The sequence below is a fragment of the Neopelma chrysocephalum genome, unplaced genomic scaffold (assembly GCF_003984885.1).
Source record: "Neopelma chrysocephalum unplaced genomic scaffold, ASM398488v2 Primary Assembly neopelma1_80b, whole genome shotgun sequence".
Classification (NCBI taxonomy): Eukaryota; Metazoa; Chordata; class Aves; order Passeriformes; family Pipridae; genus Neopelma; species Neopelma chrysocephalum.
The window spans coordinates 918,709-923,894 of record NW_020897742.1 but is presented as its reverse complement, the minus strand read 5'-3'; positions in this window follow the sequence as shown (position 1 = coordinate 923,894).

The window sequence follows — 5,186 nt, the reverse complement described above, 5'->3', positions numbered from 1 at the left end:
GAAGGACAACAGTGATGGATGGTGGTTTTCTATTGAGTAAAAAGTAAGAGAACTTGCTTTAGCTGTCATCTTCGCAATGAGCAAGGGTCTTCCTGCTCCTCATAGGCCTAGAGTTTTTGTCCTAAATCATCATTTGGCATCACCTGCTTTACCTCAAGCAATGAAATAATGTGGCTAAACACTGTGACAGTGTGAATATCCCTTCCCCTACCAAGGCCTGCTGTTTTAGAAACACTGGCTGACTCTACTTTAGCTGCAAGATGTCTGTAGACCAATCATCCATGGAAGTGGAGGAGGTAGAGAAGTGCCAGAGGAAAAGCTACAACGCATCTTGAGAGCAAAGTGAACAGGCCAGCTATAAGTTGCACAGTGCTGAAGCAAAATGGAACAGAAACCCACCTCCTCGGTAACAAGAAGCAGACTCAAAGGCCCTCAGTGTTTGGCTGTGATTTTCCCATAGACATGTTTTTGCAGCTGTGGTTAATGTGTGACTAATCCTCACTGTGGAGTAACCACACAACCACTCCTTAGAGCGGTGCGAGCGCACGGAGTTGCACTTCTGCAGGAAGGGTTTGGGTTGGAAGTAGAGATGGTAACATCTGAAAAGAATACTTAAAACTGACAACACTTCTGAGCAGGGCTCTAATAATTTATGTCATGCCTCAGAAACTTGCAGCCAGGCTCCAGTATACATATATATATATAAAACAAAAAAGACAAGCCACCTCCTGAGAACAATAAACAGTTCTGTTCTCAAACGGCTGCTATCAAACATTAACAGCACTATTTAAGCAGGAAGAGCAGACTCAACCAGCATTTTCAAGAGCACATGCACACTGTCTTTTACTCCAGTACTACATAAATAATGATAATAATAAAGCCACATTTTCAATCTGAATAAAAGGCAGGTAATGTAGTTCCAAAATGGCCATATTTTCCCTTGTGCCACCTTGAGAACAGTAAAACTCCAAGAGGTCCTTCTTGACCCATTGCTCTGTGTTATAAAGACTGAACACTGAACTGCTGTTTCAAGTTACTCATAGAGGCAACTTCAGGCCTGAATGTACTGAATGAGAAATGACTGATTCTTCCATCATCAGGGCTGTGTGCTGCGTGTAGCTGCACGTACAGTCCTACTCACTCCGCGTGACAGTCCCTGAAGGGCTGGCCAAGATCTGGTGTCCATTTGGAGCTGGGCTTTGAAGGCCTCTGACCACAGAAGGTGGATGACTGAGGTGATTTCTGATTGCCAGCAAAGGCAACTTTTCAGATTTCCTCCAGGTATGGCTGGATAACCAATTAGATGGGCCATCCACTCCCTTGATTGGATACATGCCAACCTTTTCTTTGTCTGCAAAATCTGCCTTATTTTGAGGGGGTCTACTTGGGCAGGGGTGTGTGTATGTTAAAAGACAATAATGGCCTTTTGAAATTATTTCAGTCTTAGTTACAGTTGGTTTGATTTTGTTCTGCACAACACTTTTAAGATTTCCTCAGCTAGGGCTTTGCATAAGGCAGTCTGTGCATACCTGTTAGAACAACAAATTATGTTATTCCTTTCAGTCTGGCTCATACAATGGGGAATGGCACCTAGCACACCACCTGAGCACAGCAGTGTGTTCTTGAATAGCACGTGCTCTTGCTTAGGAAGTTACAACAGCCTGGAGCATCTCCAGAGGAGCAGCCCCTTGCCCTCAGCATATACTACATCCAAATCTGATGGGAGTCAGGTGCCACAGAAAAGAGATATACCTCATTCAGAACCTGCATTTCTCAGCTAGTGCTGAATTTCTGCTGGTACTCAAACTCTCTCCTTTCAGAAAGAGATGCAACCTGATTTACCACACGAGGAAAATCCCTACCCAGTCAGTTAAGGTAAGAGTTCCCAGGCTTTATTTAGAGGAAGAAATGCACTGGTGGCATCAGCGTAAGTTTCTTCCAGGCTGCCCCACTCCTTTGCTCAAGGGCCCTGCCCTCACCTTAATCACCTGCAGCAGCCCTAGTTCTGTGTGCAGAAGGAATCTAGATGGCTCTTGCCTATGACTCCCAGAGGTAAGGCAGGTGTGATAGGTTTTAGTGGTGGATTTTTTGAGGTTTGGGGTTTTGTGATTGTTTTTCTCTGCACATTTGGAAATAAATTGCATATCTCAGAAGTACCACAATTTGGGGGACCCCTGGACTGGTGGCGCGTCTTGAGCATACGTCTCTCTCCCACGCAGGTTATCAGGGGTCAGGAATGCTTTGATGGCTGGCTCAGACAAGTAGGGGTTCATGCTGAGGACGTTTTTATACAATAAAGTCACATGGTTTTGGTTAAACCAGAACAGCTGCGCTCTGAGATCCACGATCTATCCAAATGCTAATCTTTACTTTTAAATCATGCCTGTTTATTCTTTGCTTTATGCCATTTTGGAGGATGATTTTCTACTTTTAAAAGCACTTAATATTTTCTGACTTTTTTAAATTTAGTGGTTGCCCTTCCCTAGTTCCTGTTTTGATTTCTCATTAGCACGTACCTATGTGTCCATGCAGATGCACACACATAAGCACAGGTACATATATGTGTGTGTGCACAAAGCAGAGCACATTGGTCCCAATTATCTTTTGTTATCATCTCAAAGAATGGTCCAGAAGGCTGCCCATCTGCTTTTCCATGCTAAAGCACACTAGGGGAAGGAGAGTAAGCTAGAGTACATAAAAAAAAAATAAAAACAGTATAAGAAAGAGAGGAAGGATTTTTAACTAGTCTCTGTTCCTTGTGTAGACTACTGGCTGAAAGACATCCCCTGGCTCAGGAACATTTTATACTATAATCTTCCTGAACATCAAACTCTGTATTCAATCCCTTTTGATCTTTAATTCCCCCCTACCAAATGAGAATTCTCAAGGTTTTGAATTTTATTAATGGTTACACTTGCCAATTTATTTTTTCCCCTTGTTCCCATATTATTCTTTAGCCTAAATTGCTCATCCCCATCCTTTGTATTGTTCTGTACCATGACAAGCATGCAGACAGCAATCGCAGGACCCGTCAGGCTGTGTTTTCCTGGGCTGAACAAACCAAACACTGTGAGTTTACTGTGGGAAGAGACTCTGTACTCCCCCATCATTTTAATTGTTTTCTTCTGTTCCTTCCTAGTATTAATTAATCCTAGAGCATGTAGGTGATTGTAAGGGCTCACCAATTCTTAGTAAAGCAATACCCATGATGCCAACAATTCCCCCCACTTGCTGGAAATACTTGCTGGTTACTACATCCTGTATTTACTTATTTTTTTCCTTTCTTACAGCTACATCACACATAATTATTCTAAAATTGACTAATTTACCTAGCCCTTCCTTCCCCTCTTATTCCCATCTTAGAGCAGAAATTCCTTTTGTTACCCCCTCCAAGCCTGACCTTGTCCTACTGAAGTTAATCCTAATTCTTATTTGTCAGAACATTAGTCTATTCTAAGTTATCAAGGGTGCCCAAATTCCCAGTGGCTAATGTAATTCTGTGTATTCCCTTCCATTTCAGACAGTATTTAGAGAGATGTCTGCAAAATGAGGTGTCCCTAACTCTGTGCCTTGCAGAGCCTTCTGCTCTTCCACTAATCCCCAGCTTCCTCTTTTGGATTATTCATTTTCTGCGTGGCACTGAGAACTTTCTTTAGTGAAGTTCGATTAGAAAATATTACCTTTGACTGAAAAAACTGCTCTTAAAAAGCAAGAGATCTGGCGCAATCCACTTTTGCTGAATCTATTTTATATTTTGTCTTGTGTATCAGCATCCTACCTTTTAATTCCTCTATCCATCAGATCCTTTTGAAAGACCTTGCATATTGCAGAGGTCACACCTTTTCTCTCCTCTTTTCTTAGAGAAGACACTGCACTTAATTTTCTGCAATAAAATTGCTGTCTTCTAATTTGATAAGCTTATCAAAAATTCTGTCCATCAGGCTGCCAGTTTTATGAGCTAAACACTACCCCAGAATGCCAAGTAACTACTTGGTTTTGAGCCTCTATCTCATCTCCTGCATATTTAAAAGGTTGAGTTTTGTTTTTTTTTAGTTTTGCAGCTATTGCAAATAGACCAAATTTCACCTTGCCCCTTTATTCCACTACTCATTTTCATCAATATACATGCTAGGCCTGATGAAGACTCAGATGAGGCATTTATGAAATGCCTGAAATAGTTTTTCTTCTCAGTACCCCTGTAGAGTGGCCCTCTTTTTTTTTTTTCTCTTGTTCTCTATTCCAGTTACAAGATTATACAGCCTTTTAGATTTGCTTTAGCTTCCTTTATAGGCTCTAATACAACCTGACAACGTGAGAATTGTGTAAAGTCCCCCTTCTCTCATAGTTTGCCGCCTTTGACATTCGGTGCATTTATACCCTCCAGCTCATTTTTCCAGAACAAAGAAGGGGTCAAGTTTTTCTGCCAGCCACATTCTTTGCATCTCACTTGTGAACAAGAGCAAATGTGATAATTGCTCCAGCATGGATGAAGAAGAAAGTCAGGAAGCACAGTGAACAGAAATGTGAGTCAGGAAAACCCAGGCTAACCTGTGTCAGAGTACAGAGGCAGACCAGCCCTCCTGTAAATTATTCACTCTTGGTACAATGAAGTTTCTCTCAAGTGCACAACAAGGATGAGGCAAGTGTTGTAAGGGTTTTCACATAGAAACTTCCCTCAGCAATTCATTTTATTCCCTCCCTGCCACCTTAATTTCCTGCAGTATCACTGATTAGAAAAGCGGAAGCAAAAGTCTTGGTAAACCCCCAAAGAAGAGAATTCATAGCTGGTAAGGCACTTCAACACAAACCAGCCAACTCTGATCTTACACAAGCCTTTCACCCAGTTTAAGGAACTGGCAAAGTTGGCATGAAGTTAGAAAGCACCTTCCAGTTTTGTTTAGCTAAGGAGGCAAGTCTTCTAAACTCAATCCTTCAGTCTCCACCACAGCCCATTTATCCCACACCACTGCATCTGGGTAGAGCAGCTCACTGCAACCAGGACACTCAAGGCAGGGTGAGAGGGAAGGAGGCCACTCTCTTACCCCTCAAATGCTGAGCTGAATCTCCATATCTTTAGCCCAAAAATTCACACTTCTGGAATCCAAATTCCTTAAAGACCTAGGCAGTCTTAAAAACCACACCTATTTTTTAAAGTATTATAAAGATCAATGTTCACCAATCAGACA